This window comes from Polypterus senegalus, chromosome 9 (genome assembly GCF_016835505.1).
Source record: "Polypterus senegalus isolate Bchr_013 chromosome 9, ASM1683550v1, whole genome shotgun sequence".
Lineage (NCBI taxonomy): Eukaryota > Metazoa > Chordata > Cladistia > Polypteriformes > Polypteridae > Polypterus > Polypterus senegalus.
In genome coordinates, this window is record NC_053162.1 from 180247400 (window position 1) to 180266386 (window position 18987).

The following is an 18987-nucleotide window of genomic DNA, read 5'->3' on the forward strand; positions in this document are numbered from 1 at the left end:
AACCTTGTGTCACCTCCACTGCTACCTGCACATATACTTCTGCCACTGTCTTTGTTTATTCCTAGGATTCTGGTTTTATTTATTTACTCATTCATATTCATTTATTTATTGTGCGAGTTTTTTTATTTTTGTCAATGTTCACTGTCTGCAGGGGCTCATGCAAGTAAGCATTTCATTGCACTTGTAAACATGACAATAAAGAATTGAAAAACAATGCAGGACTTCCAGGCTAAAGAACTCTCTTTCCCAAGGCCATTAGACTCCTAAATAACTGACTGGAGTTTATAACCATGGATCACCTCATTCCATCGACCTCACACAACTGTATTTGAATTGTCTATCACACACCTACCTGCACATTACACTTTATACTTCTACAACAACAACATTTATTTCTATAGCACATTTTCATACAAACAGTAGCTCAAAGTGCTTTACATATTAAAGAATAGAAAAATGAAAGACACAACTTATAAAATAAAATAAATCAACATTAATTAACATCGAATAAGAGTAAGGTTCAATGGCCAGGGGGGACAGAAATTCTATTCTGTGTTTATACTTTATGCTGCCTCTGTTACTTATTATCTATGTTTATCTTTATACATTGGTTTGTTAACCATTGGCTTTTGGTGTGGACAGCAAAGAAAAAATTTCACTGTACAGGGAACATGACAAACTTTGAACTTGATATTTTCTTCTGATCGAACGCTCCATTGCAGACAAAGGATGCTCTTACGATAAAGGTGTACGAGGATGTGAGATACAAAAAAAAACACAAAACAGTGCAAATGTCACTTCGGAATATTTTGGGTATTACCGTGTGGTCACGTAGGCGCAATACATAGAAAAACAAAAGGCCATGTGCTCCGTGGTTAATCTCTCAGGTGGGCGTTAGCATATCATAATCTCTTGGACCAATAGCGTGAGTTTTCCGCATTCGACTTATATGACCGACATTATAAAATGCCGGAAATCATACGGTAAAATCAAGCCCTGACTTATACACGGAAGAACTTAAACGCGAGTATATACGGTAATAACTTTCTTAAATAGGCTGTAGTACTAGGGTGTTGTACCGTGTTAGCCATTATGAATGTAGAGAAAAGTCAAGCAAAATGACACCTTTTATTGGCTAACTAAAAAGATAACGATAAGATGAGATAAGCTATGGAGATAACTTGTATAGGGCCCATCACAAAAAAACTATATTCAGTCTTATTAGGACAAGGAGGCCTCGCAGTTAGGAGACACGGGTTCGCTTCCCAGGTCCTCCCTGCGTGGAGTTTGCATGTTCTCACCGTGTTTGCGTGGGTTTCCTCCCACAATCCAAAGACATGCAGGTTAGGTGGATTGGCGATTCTAAATTGGCCCTAGTGTGTGCTTGGTGTGTTTGTGCGTGTCCTGCGGTGGGTTGGAACCCTGCCCAGGATTGGTTCCTGCCTTGTGCCCTGTGTTGGCTGGGATTGGCTCCAGCAGACCCCCCGTGACCCTGTATTCGGATTCAGCGGGTTAGAAAATGGATGGATGGATAGGACAAGGAGAAGTCTTGTCACAAATTCCTATCAAAAATTCTAACCTTAACCTCACTAACTGGGGCAGCAACTGCAACCCTAACGCCTAATCTTAAGTCAGTATTTTTTGACGTCTGCCAAAAATACGTCAAGTTCAAACCTTAGAAATATGCAATATAATATTGAACGATAGCCAACCCCCGGGCCTCAGTTGCCTCGAAAGCTTGCATGTTGCTGTCTTTTTAGTTAGCTAATAAAAGGTGTCATTTTGCTTGACTTTTCTTTAAATAGGCTGGGAATTCCATTAAAAACAGTAGTTGGTGGGAACAAACACCTGCAGTCAAATATAGTTTGAGAACCATTGTGATCGTCCCTGCCATTTTCAGGTGCTAAGTGAGGCCGAAGCCTAGTAGATCAACATGTAAAAAGAAAATAAAAATCAGTGACATAGTAGACCACAAAACAACCTCAACAATAACTAGATTCAAATGCTCACATGCACTAATGGAAAGAGCTTTTGAGAGGACTGCCCTCTCCATCTTTGTCTAAAACTCTACCTCAGCATTACTGTCCCAAGATGAGATCATATTTTGCACACCATATCCAATCACAGACAAATTACCTTTATTCACAGAGTTTGTGTTCCTGCACTTTGCTTGGGTGTCATGTTACACAGAGAGGTTACAACGATGAGATTGTAAGTGAGGTTAGAGAATTCTGCATGCTTCTGGCAAAATTGATTGGTATATAGATAAAACCCTTATACTAAATATTAATGGACAATCTATTTTTAGTGTAGTTATAACTCTCACATTTCTATCAAATAAGGAACAAAATTTAAAAAAAAAACGCAATGAAGAATCACATCTTTTACCAACTTCCTAAAACAATCTAAACCTCTAATATAAGAAGAAGAAAGTTTTTGACCTTTTTCTAATCTACTCTGCTTTTACATATTTTACACAATGAATGGCCTCAGACTATTAGAGACAACTAGAGAAAGGGAACCTAAGTGACGTAGGGCTGTGAAAATAGTCAAAAAATAAGGTTTGAAGACTGTGATAAAAATAAGTAGATATTCAAATACATTACTCAATAAAAAGGTATATTTAATCATCGCAGTCAAACACCAAGTCAATAAAGCTTCAGGGATACCAAATAAAAGGATAAAATGTTGTCTTTTTACTTTCTTATATACAAGTTATAATAAAATCTCAATTATTAAAAAAAAAAAAAAAACTTGGAAGGAGATGTGATCTTTTGAAGAGAGACAGAGACACACTTTCACGTCCCGCGAGATGGTCAAGTCACATCATACTTACAACCTTTGGAAGCAAGTCCCGTGATACGCATGCAGAGCAGGTTAGAGATAATGGAAGTTGAAAAATTCAAAAGTCTCAAAAAATGAGAGTAAAAGATCGCATTAGCGCAAACAAATGGAAAATATTACCGGGTGAAATAACGGAACAGCAAAAAGAGATTGAATAGTATTTGAGGATGTCTGGGGGAGAAGACAGACAAAGCAGTGACTTTAAAACGTTCGAAGCGCCATACGAAATGCAGATCACACCGCACAGGAGCAGCAGCAAGCCAGCAGCTGAACAAAGCAAAGAGGAGGTAAAAAGAAAAAAACAACTGTTGATTCCCATTGTATCACCGTTTAAGAGGGGTTTCGGAGGAGCGGTCACATCTCCTTGAGGTGCGTTTAGCCTCCCATTTTACAATGTGGGGGGCCAAGGGGGTGGTGAGCGAAGAGAGTCAACTAAAAATTCAAGATTCATTTTAGACCTCCCTGAGTCCAAAAATACCATTTTTGGAATTATGTCTGTGTATGTAAACACGATAACTTGAGTACAGTTTCACTTAGGTCAACAACATTTTGCAAGTATTAGATAGAAAACGTAGACTTCTATCAACTTTTAAGATATTTCCGCTCAACGGAAATGGTACTTTTTTATTCATGCAGCTGCAGAGTCAGATTTTTTTCCAACATTACTTTAACAATAATTGTTCAATATATTATTAATTTGATTTGTTGTTGACGGTTCTTTAATGTAAATATTATAAAATATAATCAGTCTTGCGCTTTACTTCTCGAATATCCACGAAAAAGTTGAGAGGAGACCACTCCCGATTTTTCCAAAATATCACTTTGATCTCAGTAATTGTATAAATCTAGAGGGCTACATCGACTTAGCTTACATTTTAGCTCAGATGACCGATTTACTTGCTTAAAGCCAAACCACTTCTTGTGAGACACCAAAGTGCAAGATAAGAACAACTTAATATTCATCCAGCCATGTATCTATCAGATATTATCTGGCTCACAGGGACCTCTTATAATTTTTTATGATCAAATTGGTTAAATGCATATCAATAGACTATGTTGAAATAGTTGGTGGTGGTGCTGTGGAAGATGAAAACATCAACTTACAACATCCCGTAGAATATCTATAACCATTAACACCATCCGGTCTCCCAACTGGCCAAATTGCTGTTGAAAGAAGTAAGAATCATAATGTTATTGCTTAATTTCTGTCTGAGTGATGGGCTATGCAATAGGACAAGATTAGTTGCATTCAAAATTGGTCGAACAATTCTGACATGTAAAAGTTTAACAGGCGACAAGAAAGGTAATGTAGTACATCTTTGGTGGATAACAGACACCAAAAGAGATCTTGATATGCCATTCATATTAAAACGTTTACAGTTTCCGGTTAGAATAGCTTTTGCTATGACAATTAACAAATCACAGGGACAAACATTCGAAAAAGTCGGTTTATTTATTAGAGAGAAAGAAATGAAATTCACTCACGGGCAGTTATACGTTGCGATGTCACGATGCAACTCCAAACACCGAATCAAAATTCTTTGCAAGATTGACGAAAAGTTCATTCAAAATATTGTTTTTACTGAAGTGCAACAGTAAAAGTGTAAGTTTAAAAAGTATTTGCGTGTTAATTTCAAAGCTAAACAGAACGAAAACGTAGAATGTAACGAATGACTAACGCAGCATGAAACACAATTTGGTACACAGACGGCATGACAAAGGAAAACAGAAGTGTTTTGACGAATTCATAACATACAGTCATATGAAAAAGTTTGGGAACCCCTCTTAAATTTTTGGATTTTGTTTCTCATTGTCTGAGCTTTCAAAGTAGCAACTTCCTTTTAATATCTGACATGCCTTATGGAAACAGTAGTATTTCAGCAGTGACATTAAGGTTATTGCATTAACGGAAAATATGCAATATGCATCATAACAAAATTAGACAGGTGCATAAATGTGGATTCCCCAACAGAGATATGACATCAATACTTAGTTGAGCTTCCTTTTGCTCCTTTGAGCCTCCAGACGCTGTCCTCCTATAGCCGTTGATGAGTGTCTGGATTCCGGATGGAGGTGTTGTTGACCATTCTTCATTACAAAATCTCTCCAGTTCAGATCAATTTGATGGACAGCCTGCTTCAAATCATCCCTTAGATTTTTGATGATATTCAAGTCAGGGGACTGTGACGGCCATTCCAGAACATTGTACTTCTCCCTCTGCATTAATGTCTTTGTAGATTTCGAACTGTGTTTTGGGTCATTGTCTTGTTGGAATATCCAATCCCTGCATAACTTCAACTTTGTGACTGATGCTTGAACATTATCCTGAAGAGTTGGTGATATTGGGTTGAATTCATCCGACCCTCGACTTTAACAAGGGCCCCAGTCTTTGAACTAGCCACACAGCCCCACAGCATGATGGAACCTCCACCAAATTTGCCAGGAGGTAGCAAGTGTTTTTCTTGGGATGCAGTGTTCTTCTTCCGCCATGCAAAGCACTTTTTGTTCTGACCAGATAACTCCATTTGTGTCTCATCAGTCCATAACATTTTTTTCCAAAATGAATCTGGCTTGCCTAAATAAGCATTTGATACAACAAGCGACTCTGTTTGTGGCGTGAGTGCAGAAAGGGCTTCTATCTCATCACCCTGCTATACAGATGTTCTTTCTGCAAATTGCGCTGAATTGTAGAACGATGTACAGATACACCATCTGCAGCGAGATGTTCTTGCAGGTCTGTGGAGGTGATCTGTGTGTTGTCTGTAGCCATTCTCACAATCCTCTGCATGTGCCACTCCTGTATTTTTCTTGGCCTGCCAGACCTGCTGAGTTGGTTTAACAGCAACTGTGCCTGTGGCCTTCCATTTCCTGATTCCATTCCTTACAGTTGAAACTGACAGTTTGAACCTCTGACATGACTTTTTGTAGCCGTCCCTCTAAACCAGGAGACTCAACAATCTTTGTTTTCAGATGTTTTGACAGTTGCTTTGCGGATCCCATGCTGTCTGTCACTCTTCAGAGGAGAGTCAAAGGGAAGGAAGCACAACTTGTGACTGACCACCTTAAATACCTTTGACCACTAATGATTGGACACTCCTGTCTATGAAGTTCAAGGCTTAACAAGCTCATCCAACCAAGTAATCAGCATTGAGCAGTGACAGGCATTCAAATCAGCAAAGTGACAAGGGGACCCACATTTGTGCACAGCCAGTTTTTCACATATGATTTCACTTAATACAAAACTAAATACTGCGTCACTAAAAATCTTTGTCCAAAAAACACTGCAGTACTCCGATGTTCCCAGGAAATGAAAGACACACCACTGTTATCTTTACTGTTGAAAGGAGAGTCAATTATTATACAGGCTGAGAAGGGTTCCCTAACTTTTTCATAGGACTGTATTTATAGGGGTAAAAAAAAATACAGACATTTACAGAAATTGGAATATTGTAGAAATTCAGACGTTCGATTAGAACTTATTATTACGTTTCAATTTTGAGGCCAATGTCTAGCTATTCAGGTTGCATAAGGTTTCCCCCTACCCATTCTAGTGTTGGGCTTCATGAGGGAGGTTTCACTGCCGTCCGTTTTGTACACAAGCAACCATAATTTTCTTTCAATTTATTACGTTTTACTATTTTTTACTATGGTTAATTATTTGCTGTGATGTAAAAAGGTTAGGTCTATTATGGATATGTAACAATTTCCATGAAAATAACAATCTGTTTAAATTGTACATTCGCTTCCCCATATGCGCGTGGCAGAGCCGCAAAGTGACTTGCGTGTAGCGCCCGCCCGGGGGTTGGCGAACGAAGTGAGCAGGGTCAGAGCCCCCTATTATTTACATGTGTTCAACTAATTTTCAGTCTAACCAGTACTGCAAAATTCATAAAGCAAGAACCCAGTCCTACAAAATATGGACAATAACTGAAGTATAACCCATAATAAGCGACTTATAAGTTTTGTAATGCTGTTGGAGTTCATCAGATCAACTTATTTGTGGAGTACGAGTACAAGCAGGCTATGTTGACACTGAATGGTGTATTTTAAAGCTTAATTTAACCCACCAATCATTTGCATAAGCTGCTTCTTCCAATAAACAAAGAACCACAGCATCACGTAACAGTCTGAACCAAACTCGATTAACCAGCATCACGCCAGTCCACCAAATATGCATTGCAGTGCAAGCTGCTATTAGCAGGATGTGGCCAAATAAGTGACAAAAGCATTAGATTTAATATAAGTACGCTCAAGGGCGGCACGGTGGCGCAGTGGTAGCGCTGCCTCACAGTTAGGAGCCCCGGGTTCGCGTCCCGGCTCCTCGTTGCATAGAGTTTGCATGTTGTCGCCGTGTCTGCATGGATTTCCTCCCACAGTCCAAAGACATGCAGGTTAGGTGGATTGGCGATTCTAAATTGGCCCTAGTGTGTGCTTGGTGTGTTTGTGTCCCCCCTGCGGTGTGTTGGCACCCTGCCCGGGATTGGTTCCTGCCTTGTGCCCTGTGTTGGCTGGGATTGGCTCCAGCAGAGACCCCCCGTGACCCTGTGTTTGGATGCAGCGGGTTGGATAATGGATGGATAAGTACGCTCAGCTGAAGAAACAAAAGAATCCTAAAAAACACCACCAACTGACAATAGCTTAAGAGCACACAGACTTCTGTAGTCCTCATTTACTTGGCACAAAAAAAAACTCAAACACTCACCTACAGGAAGGTTTGTTACTCTCTTCAGTCTGACACTAGACACTGGTTTTGTAACATTACAAATGAATTTATTAAGATTACGGCAAAGTAAAAAAACACTTTAATTGCATAGCAATATATTGCAATATCAGCATATTAACAGGTGAACTAACAAAGATGATGATAAGGAACAACATCCTTTTTGATAGCAGTTTTACTACTAAAGCGTGGTTTATACTTTACCGAGCACCACGCAGCAAAAATGACGTCAGCTTCGGAGACACACCCCGGCGCAAAGTAGAAATTTTTCTAATCATGCATCGCGCCAGACACAGCAGCCATGCATCCAAAATGGTGACGCTGCTTACAAGGGTGCCAGAAGGATAAACGAAGGGCTGAAAATGAAGCAACAGGTCCTCAAAATGCAAGGAAGACATGCAAAAATATTTGAAATGAACCCGATCATCACGTATGGTGCCCCACTCATGAGAATATTACACTCTCCCTTCTTTCACCGCTCTTGGTCAATGAGCCCAATGCTCCACCTTCTCCTACTCATCCTCTTAATATCGGTACTGGAGCACCTCGGGGAACTGTCCAGTCTCCCTTCATGTTCATCCCTCTACGCCAGGGGTCCTCAATCCCGGTCCTGGAGAGCCGCAGTGGCTGCAGGTTTTTGTTCTGACCCGGTTGCTTAATTAGAAAGCAATTCTTGCCAATAAAGCACTAACAAGCTATGAAATTAAATTAACTCTGCTATGTCAGCTCATTCTCATATCCTAGATTTTCTTTCCCTTTCTATCATGCAAATGATTTGAAGGCTAAAGTAATTCTCAGTCCTTCACTTTTTTCTCTTCATTTTTCTTCCAAGTATTTAATTAAACCCAATAGTGCAGATAAATACACACAGGTGTAAATGTAAATAAGCTAAATGGAGAAATGCTGCTCTCTCTTGTCATTTGCATGTTATTGATAATAAGGAGCAATTCAAATAGCTGTTTAAGACAAAATTAAGCAATAAGGGCTCAAAATCACTAAAGTGAAGCAGAAGTGTTACTTTAGCAATAAGTGCTTTTTATTAAGCAACTGGGTTGGAGCAAAAACCTGCAGCCACTGCCTCCAGGACCGTGATTGAGGACCCCTGCTCTACACCACAGCTTTCCAGCATAACACCAGTGCTTGCCATCTACAGAAACTTTCAGATGACTTGTCCATCATAGGCTGCATTAATAACACTGGTCAACAAGCATTTTGCTACTGGGATTCTTTCACATGTACTTTAGTAAATTTCACTTGCCGAATCCAAATCTGAAAACCGTTTTCGTCCAGCACGTCTATTTTTTTTAGTTATGATGTTCCATGGGCGGCACGGTGGCGCAGTGGTAGCACTGCTGCCTCGCAGTTAGGAGACCCGAGCTCGCTTCCCGGGTCCTCCCTGTCTACGTGGGTTTCCTCCGGGCGCTCCGTTTTCCTCCCACAATCCAAAGACATGCAGGTTAGGTGGATTGGCGATTCTAAATTGGCCCTAGTGTGTGCTTGGTGTGTGGGTGTGTTTGTGTGTGTCCTGCGGTGGGTTGGCACCCTGCCCAGGATTGGTTCCTGCCTTGTGCCCTGTGTTGGCTGGGATTGGCTCCAGCAGACCCCCGTGACCCTGTATTCGGATTCAGCGGGTTAGAAAATGGATGGATGGATGGATGGATGTTCCATGTCTTGGACAACTAGGGTGACTGGACAATAAAGGCAATGTGTTTCAGCATTTAAGAAATAAGTTTGGCCTCAAGAAAAGTGAAGCCAAAATTAAGGAAGGTATTTTTGTTGGCCCTGAAATATGTGAACTGATGCTCGATAATGAGCTCAAAAGGAAACTGAAGCCAACTGAATCAGCACCCTCATTCATGCAGGTTGTCCAGAATTTTCTTGACAGTCACAGAGCAGAGAATTATGCTGAGCTTGTGGAGAATGTGCTGAAAGTATATTAGCTTACGGAAGCCAGAATGTCACTGAAGATGCATTTTTTACATTCTCATCTTGACTTTTTTCCACCAAATCTAAGCAATGTCAGAGATAAGAATTGGGAAAGATTTCATCAAGATATAAAGGTGATGGAAAACTGAAATCGGGAAAAATTCACTCCGAACATGATGGGTAACTACTGTTGGCTCTCGCAAAGAGAGACGAATGTGCAGTACAAGCGCAAAAGCGAGTGCCTCCAACGTTTTTGGGAACGCTGACCTCACTTTTATATCGAGGTAAACTGACATAAATATCCTTTAACGTGTCTCTGGTATCATCTTCTGGTTTGTATTCAGCATAAACACATCAAAGCAATTCTGGTGGGACAGGGTCCAAATTCCAGATATTGTGTTGATATATCATATTAACATTCAAAAGTGTCAAAACGTCAATGATGTGTATTTCAAAAAACCTGACGTGCTAGCGTATATGAAATCAGTGTAAAAAGAAACTTAATAAAGAGATGCTCTGAAGTTCCCAGAAGCAAACAAAAAATATTTTTTTGTAGACCAGTGTAATGGAGACGAGTCAGAGAAGAGGGAGGTCATGAAGGACGTTGCCTTGTGGTGCAGAGATAACAATTTGCAACTCAACAAAAGAGCTGGTGGTGGACTTTATGCATTCCAAGGAGCCTCTGAGACCGGTCACCATCTAGGGGGAGGACATGAAAGTGGTGCAGAGCTGCAAGTACCTAGGGGTCCATATAAACAACAAGCTGGACTGGTCTGACAGCGCAGTGACACCGTATAAGAAAGGCCAAAGGAGACTTCCCTTGGTAAGGAGACTCAAGTCTTTTGATGTGTGAAGCAAGCTACTGGAAATGTTCTATCAGTCCGTGGTACCCAGTGTGTTTAATACAAGCACGCTCATCTAACGAAACAGAATTATGAAAAATAAAATAAATAAATGCCCATCTGGCATTACATTAAGATCACTATTATAAAAGTCTGCAGCCCCCATTTACCCAGGCTTCATGCTGTCGTTTAGTATTATCACACCACAGACAACGCACAAAGGCCACTAAACACCTCAGAAAATATGGGTTGCTTGTTCTTTTAACAGTCCTGTTTGGTGGCTCAGGTTATTTTTTTTTTTATTAATTTGTGAGATAGTTGTGTAATCAAAGATTTCAGAGTAGGTGATGATGTTACATGGAATATGATAACTTGTCCATGTTCGTTAGCTTTCTTAATGAAGACTGCAGTGTACAACAGCTTGTTGTCTGCTCATAAGTGAACTTGTGTCATTTCAGTTGCTCAGTATGCAGTCACTTTGGGTGCAGAACGAAAATTTGCAATCAGCAGCTCCCTAAAAAAATTAAAGCAATGGCTAATTCCATTTAAGCTGATGACCTATGTGGTGTCCAACAATACGTGGGGCACGGGTCCATTTAAAACATTGGTCTACATCAAGCACGTTTGACAGCAAGAGATGAAGTGAAGTGAAGCTGAGCTCAATTATGACTATTTGGCTTAACCGGTTGAGTGTCAGGAACGGATATGCCAAGTAAAGTTTGATATGGAAACAATAAAGTTCTCCATAAGCTTGGGTAACAACAGGACGAAGAGGTCACCAGGGTCTATCACTTGACTAATTAAAATGACTGAGTTCATCTTTAAAGGCATTGCCCACTCTGTTCCAGTGCATCTAGAGATTATTTAATATCATTTAAAAACTGCTTTTAGTTGAACTTTGATCTCTTTTTGGAACCGTAACAGCCGTGTCTGAATAAAAACGCATTATACAGTTGGTCTTTTAGTGCATTATCCTAGTTAACTCTTACAAACAGAATTGTGTTATTCTTCAAGAGTCACGTCACGAATCCTGGGGCTATTCTCGATTCCCTAACATCTGTTTTTTTTTTGGCAGACCATCACCCTGGTTTTGCCCAGTGACTTGTGAAAAATCCACAATCTACTGCAGCTCGGGGCTCATTTTTTCAGGTCCTAATAGTCAATGCTTTATTCATCTCCAAGCCCACCCAATTGGATACTCCAAAAAGCACCGTCTGCGCTGGCATCTTGGAGCTCCACTTGAGCTCCCTTTTCCTGGTTCAGCTGCAGTCCGATCGTCCCTCGTTTGCTTGGGCGGAGTTCAACGGTGGCTCCTCACCTTACGTTTCCATAGTTGGGCCTCACTTGGCTCCCAACCTGCACGGCGCCGTTAAACCGTACGTCTACCGCCAGTCAAGCCTCCTAAGCTCACACTTTAACCCCGGCCTGCCTCAGGTGACGCTGGGGGAGTCCAGTGGTGATCCGAGCTAAAAACCTACCTTCACGCCCGCCTTGCCAGAGCCGGAGAGACAGCACCGCCACGTCTGTATCAGCTGGGCATAGCTCTTCAAGTCCACCCGCGTATACGACCACAACAACAACTCAGCACTTCCCAGTCACAAACTCCACAGTGGGTCCATTTCCTGCTTTTTTCATCGCCACTCTCTTTTTTACTAATGGTTCGCGATGACAGCGGAAGTGCAAACCCCTCGCCTTCGAACGGACAGGTAGGGAAGCGTAAGCCAACCACATTAACCGGCGTGCATTTCAAACAATGAAAACGCTGCTTCAATTTGATTGACACGGAGTGCAACCAATGAGACTAAAGAACTCTTTGTGAGGGCGGTGGGAGCTGAAGGGTGGCAAAGTTGGAGGCGGGATATTAACGCTCATTCCTTTCATTGGTTGATTAGCTGTCAATCCAGACGTCCACCCGAGGAAAGAGTTGCAACTTCATTGAGCAAAACGTTTTGCGCGCCAGTTCGAGAGCGCCAGCTACCGAGAGAGGGCGGAGCCAACTGCGCCCGGGGTTGGCCCAGTGTGCATGTAACGTGCTTGTCGCGTGGTTTGGAGTCCTCGTGACGTATTGTCCTGCATCACAGTAATCTTTTATTTAAGTTATAGTGTATTTTATTCCAAAAGTAGGAGGAGGTGGTTCCAAAAACAGGCAAAATAACTATAACTCAAATTAAAATTTTGTCGATATGCCATTATACGAAACTTCCAAAATTACTGATGACACAGACTTTTAAACAGGGTATTTTATATTGTTCTATTCTGAATATAAGTAGATGTACTTGATATGGCAATAGTGCTTGTATTGACTTCTCATCTATTTCTGCTAGTGTGGTGTTCTATTCTGCAGTCTCCTGGGAAAGCAACCTGAGCACAAAAAAGCACAATTCCTGAACAAACTTACCAGGAAAGCCTGCACCATCACAGGGTAGACCCAGGATACACTGGAAGCTGTGGAGGAAAAGAGAATGGTGGCAGAATTGGATACCATCATGAAAAATCCCTGAGCATTTTTAAACACAGGCTAATTCTATCACAATGTACTAAGATGCACTTCTGGGGGTCTTTTCTGCCTACTGCTGTTAAACAATTCAATGCTTCCAATTGATGTTCTCATTAAGTTTATTTTTATTGATTGATTGATTGATTGATTGGCCATATTATCTGTCCTGTGAGTCTGTATTCTTGTTTTTTAGGTTTCTGCAACTGTATGCATTTGAATTCTCCCCATGGGATTCATAAAGTTTATATATCTAATCTAATCTAATAAAGACTGAGTTGCCCACCATCACTCAGAGGTGCTTCGTTTCAAATGTGCCCATGTGACATGCGCTAAAGCAGGGGTCCCGAGCTCCGGTCCTGGAGGGCCGCAGTGGCTGTAGGTTTCATTCCAACCCTTTTCTTAATGAGTGACCTGTACTTGCTCCTAATTAACTTCTTTTGAATTAATTTTAATTGACTTGCTCGTGAAGATCCCTTAATTGTTTCCTTTTTATCCTTAATTAGATGCCAAACAATAATGAGATACAAAATGAGCCTAAACATGACTAGCAAACTGTGTCCATCATACCATATCTGAAAATAAAGAAAGATGGCGGTCGTAGGAATGAGGATCTGCTCAGGTCCCCAAAACATTTTACCAGTTGTGATGGAAACCAGGGCGCCAATGGCCCAAACCCCAACACGAACACACAAGCACAGTCCTGGGTTCAAATAAAGGTTGGTTTATTAACCAGAATACCTTAAATATGTTACAATAAGCACAACACACAGGTTTTTCCTCTCCTCACAATAACTCTCTCACCAGCGCACTGCCCTCCTCCAGTCAAGTGTTGCCTCTCTACCTCCCAACTCCGTCCCCATTATTACAGACCCAGGAGTACTTCTGGTGCCAGGGTGATTGCCCAGTGGAAGCACTTTCAAATCACAAGGAAGTCCGTTATAACAGGGCGCTTGTCTCCTTGCAGCGCCCTCTCGTGGCCCCCAGGGACTCCAGCAGGTCTGCTCTGTCCGACTACATCTCCCAGCATGCCTTGCAGGTTCCCAACTGGGCACCGACATCCGGGGCTGCTGCCATCTAACGTGCTGGAGGAATAAAAAGCCTCCAGACGTCTTTCTCTCTCAGTGGGCTGTCCATTTTTCTCTTTTGGTCCTTCCTTCCGGGACTGATCCCTTCTTCCTCCCTGGCCGGGATTCTTATCTGTCTATTATGAGTCCCCCATCTGGGTAAGGAACCATCCCCTCTCCTGGCCCAGATGCCTGTCCAGCCCATGTGGCATCTACACAATTTCAGAAACGTCTGCTTTTGCACAATGACAGCAGCAGCAAGCCATGGAATTAAAGAACGGGTTTAATTAACAACAAGAATCAGAGCCTAATTAAGCAACTGGTTGGAGTGAAATTGGCGGGAGTTTGAGGCCTTGACTTAATTGGTCTTCTGTTGGCTCACTCACTTCACATTACATTTCTGTCTGGGTGCCATTTAAGGAAACAAATGAAGCAGTTCAGAAGAACGATGAAGAAATTCAGGGGAACAGATCTTAAAAAACAAGTCAATTAAAATGAATTGAAAAGAAGTTAATTAGCCGCCAAAACTGGTCACTAATTAAGAAGAGGGTGAGAATGAAAACCTGCAGCCACTGGGGCCCTCCAGGAGTTGGGGACCCCAGGGCTAAAGAGATGAAGAACAGGTGAGTATTTCATAGTATTATACCGCCCTGAAATGATTGTCTGTGCAGGTATTCAAGAAGCAATGACTTTGCAGTGTTACGTACGGACAAACGTGCTCGGCCTCAGAACGAATTGCCAGTATGAGTACACCCTAAGGGCATCGAGTGTCCTGTTCCTCGGTCCTAGTGTAAGAAATGTAACCTAGATATTTAACATTGACAAGAAGTTTCACTTTAACCCCTTTTTTTGCTTGTATTATCAATGTATTTCCTTATTTTACGTAGTGAACGATGTGCTTTGAATTTCTCTAAAATCTTTCAAATGGGGCGGCACGGTGGCGCAGTGGGTAGTGCTGCCTCCTCACAGTTAGGACCCCCAGGTTCGCTTCCCGGGTCGTCCCTGCGTGGAATTTGCATGTTCTCCCCGTGTCTGCGTGGGTTTCCTCCCACAGTCCAAAGACATGCAGGTTAGGTGCATTGGCGATCCTAAATTGTCCCTAATGTGTGCTTGGTGTGTGTGTGCCCTGCGGTGGTATGGCGCCCTGCCCGGGGTTTGTTTTCTGCCTTGCGCCCTGTGTTGGCTGGGATTGGCTTCAGAAGACCCCCGTGACCCTGTAGTTAGGATGTAGCGGGTTGGATAATGGATGGATGGATGAAGACACTTGGACTGTGGGAGTTTTTTCTTACCACAAGTCATACTACTGTCGAAATGCCTTTCTGGTAGCTGCATTTGAACTATTTTAAACTATTCAAAAACCCCCAACAAACACAGATTGCAATTAAAAATGGCAGAAGTTGGTTGCTCTGCCTTTCTTTCCCTCTCTAGTTCTCTCTCATCATCCTGCCATGAAGACCAACCCCCTCACTCTTGCCATTCTTCCATGAAGAGCAGACAACTCAGTAGCCAAGTTGAGACAGGCATGTGACCTGTTTCGGTACTCCACTCAAAGGCCATGTGGTAGCAAAGCCAAGCTAGATGGAAGATAATTCAGTCTTCAATACAGTCTACACATACTGAGTCGTGTCATCTGCAGAAATGTTCTGATGACACAGCCATGCAGTACTTTGGTATTTCAGCACTGAGCAAGAGAGCGAATACAGAGCACTAGTGAAGGACTTTGTTCAGTGGTGCAAACTTGAACCACCCGCAGCTCATCATCAGTAATACAAAAGAGATGATTGTAGACTTCAGGTCTCAGCTCACTCTGCTCTCCGGTTCCCATTGATGGCGAAGATGTGGAGGTGGCAAGGACAAACAAATACTTCGGTTTGCACAGAGGTCATCCTTATACAATAAGCATCACAGTTGCCTGTTTTTCCTGAGGAACGTGAGTTAGCTTGGCACTCCAGAGAGAGCTGTTATACCGTCATGACTGGTGCATTACAAACATTTATAGTAATTAAATGCATTGCATTTGTCATCCCAACAGATGGCTCTTTACAAACATTTCTAGTATTAAAATGCGCTGCATTTGTCATTCCAACGAATGGTGCATCGCAAACACTTATAATAATAAAATGCCTTGCACTTGTCATCCCAACAGATGCCTCAGTCACAAACATTTGTATTAATAAAGTTCCTTTTCTTTATCATTCCAACAGATGGCTCATCACAGACATTTGTAGTAATAAAATGCATTGCATGTATCATTCCAGTAGATGGCTCATCACAAACATTTGTAGTAATAAAATGCACTGCGTTTTTCATTCCAACAGATGGTGCATCAAAGCACTTATAGTAATAAAATGCCTTGCACTTGTCATCCCAATAGATGCCTCAGTCACGAACATTTGTATTAATAAAGTTCCTTTTATTTGTAATTCCAAGAGATGGATCATCACAAACATTCGTAGTACTAGAATGCCTTGCATTTGTCATTCCAACAGATGGTGCATCACAAACATTTGTAGTGATAAAATGCACTGCATTTTTCATTCCAACAGATGCCTCAGTTACAAAAATTTATATCAATAAAGTTCCTTTTCTTTATCATTCCAACAGATGGATCATCACAGACATTTGTAGTAATAAAATGCATTGCATGTATCATTCCAGTAGATGGCTCATCACAAACATTTGCAGTAATAAAATGAACTGCATTTTTCATTCCAACAGATGCCTCAGTTACAAACATTTATATTAATAAAGTTCCTTTTATTTATCATTCCAACAGATGGATCATCACAAACATTTGTGGTAATAAAATGCCTCGTATTTGTCATTCCAACAGCTGGTGCATCAAAGCACTTATAGTAATAAAATGGCTTGCACTTGTCATCCCAACAGATGCCTCAGTCACAAACATTTGCATTAATAAAGTTCCTTTTATTTGTCATTCCAACAGATGGTGCATTACAAACATTTGCATTAATAAAGTTCCTTTTATTTGTCGTTTCAAGAGATGGATCATCACAAACACTTGTAGTAATAAAATGCCTCGCACTTGTCATCCCAACAGATGGTGCATCACAAACATTTGTAGTAATAAAATGCACTGCATTTTTTATTCCAACAGATGGTGCATCAAAGCACTTATAGTAATAAAATGCCTTGCACTTGTCATCCCAATAGATGCCTCAGTCACGAACATTGTCACATCTTTTATTAAGGTGGATGATTACATTGAATAAAAAAGATTTTGCTTCCTGAACACTTTTTCGGTGTATATTATTGATTTTGGCTTCCTGGTCACAAAATGTATTTTACATTTTCCTATCACATACAGTTTCATTGCACCTGTCTCAGAGCAGACTCACTTCTTCATGGCATGGAGATATTGAAAAATGTTATAGGTGGCTACTAAGCCTGGACAAAGTGCTAGATCTTTATATTCATCCATTTCACCTTCTCTGATTAATCAATCCACTGCTGCCTGCTCCGTTGACATTCTGGTTTTCCGTCAGCTTAGAAATTCTTACCATTTTTACTTTTCTAGCACATATCAAGCTTCGCCAGCAAGTGTCATTTTTTTTTCTTTCACAGTCATGTGTTTTTCTCCTTTACGTGATCAGCTTTTTCTTAAATGTTTGCCAGATTTGTGTTATTTTTGTGTTCTTATTTGCCCATCTATCTCTGTTGACTCACCACCTTCCTGTCTTCTTCAAGTTACATTGCATTCCATCTTGCAGCAAAGACACCATCCAAGTTTCCATTACAACTCATTCCTGTCATCCTCCATGTGACAAATTACATTTTTTTGTTACTTCTCTTTTTCCACTGGAATAAATCAGAGAACTGATGCGCCTGTCCCTACTCAATTGGCATGAGACCCTGTTTCCATTCCTGCCATTCACCTGGCCTGTCAAGGCATTGGCAGAAACTTTACCCTCCATCCCGCGTTACTCCTGAGTGCTCTGGCTGTCAAAGGTTGGCATCGGTTCGGCCGTAAGTCTTCTTTCTCTAACTCCATAACTTGGAAGCACCAGGACCAAGCCACACATACACAGGCTGAGGTTCAACCACCTTGGGCCCTTACTACTTCACTTTATTCTAACAATAGCTTGTCATAAACTTGACAAAAAGACACAAAAAGGTTTGGGGCAGCCACCCGTATATTGTTTTCCTGGCTGCAGAACTGGATGAATAATGGTAGTACAGGTTAGAGTCCACAATAGAACTAATTTGAGAATGTCAAGATGGCGGATTTAAAGGAAGTGACATCATCAGTGGGACCAGAAACCGGAAGTGGTGTCATCAGGCCCAGGACCGGAAATGGCATCATCGATGGCCCCGAACTGGAAGTGACGTCATCGGGGCCAGGTGGAATTTCCCGTAACTGGTCTGCAGAGATGTGAGATAAAGAGTCAGTGTACTCTGCCACCCCCAGGTCTGGCATGGAATTACTCTCATTAAGGCCCTCTAGCTGCCTCCCATGTGTGACAAGCAGCAGCACCCAGTGTTGCCCAACTGTAAAATGTTAAGCTCTGGTCCTTATGTCTGCTAGTCTGGCTTCAGTCTGTTCTGGTGTCTCACTTATTTTAGCCCTCAGGTCACAGAGGTGAACCATCAGGTGGCACTGTCCTTAAAACACATTATTGTAAAAAGGACACAAATACAAAAAACTTAAAAAAACAAATGTACCCCCAGGGTCAAACTTTTGGGTGGCAAAATAGTGTATGGTCCCTTCCTGACAAAGTGGGATTTGTGTTGTCAGCTTCAGAGCTCTGGTGATAGTAATTACCTTGCTGAACCAGGAGTTGGCGCCATCTCCTTAATGCCGTCAGTCTTCCTCCCTCTGCAGAACGGAAGATTGACGGCTGTTCCACCATTGAAGTCACTTCCGTTATCTGCCCTCCTGGATGTCCACCCCCGTCCTACCTGGAATCCATATGACCAGACGTTCAGCCATTTTCTGTTCAGTTCAGTTCTGAGCTCCCGTCTGAAAGGAGGTTTTCTGCCACTTGTGTGTTTTTCCTTGCTTTCTTATTTCAGTTACATGGGGTCACCAGGGTGGTGCCCCAACATTTTGACATTTTGTCTCCTCTTTACAGT

At 41.6% G+C, this 18987-nt stretch overlaps 1 protein-coding gene across 3 annotated transcripts in view; it reads right to left on the bottom strand.

The window, feature by feature from the left end:
* The window catches only part of mapkap1 (MAPK associated protein 1), a 453244-nt gene extending 441204 nt beyond the window's left edge, over nt 1-12040 (bottom strand). For 2 of the 3 annotated variants that reach the window (XM_039764445.1, XM_039764443.1), the window contains exon 1: nt 11811-12040. The gene's annotated coding sequence lies outside the window, so the exon portion shown is untranslated. The remainder of the gene's footprint in view (nt 1-11810) is intronic. The other variant, XM_039764446.1, reaches the window with a different exon arrangement.
* Between the last annotated feature and the right edge of the window lie 6947 nt (nt 12041-18987).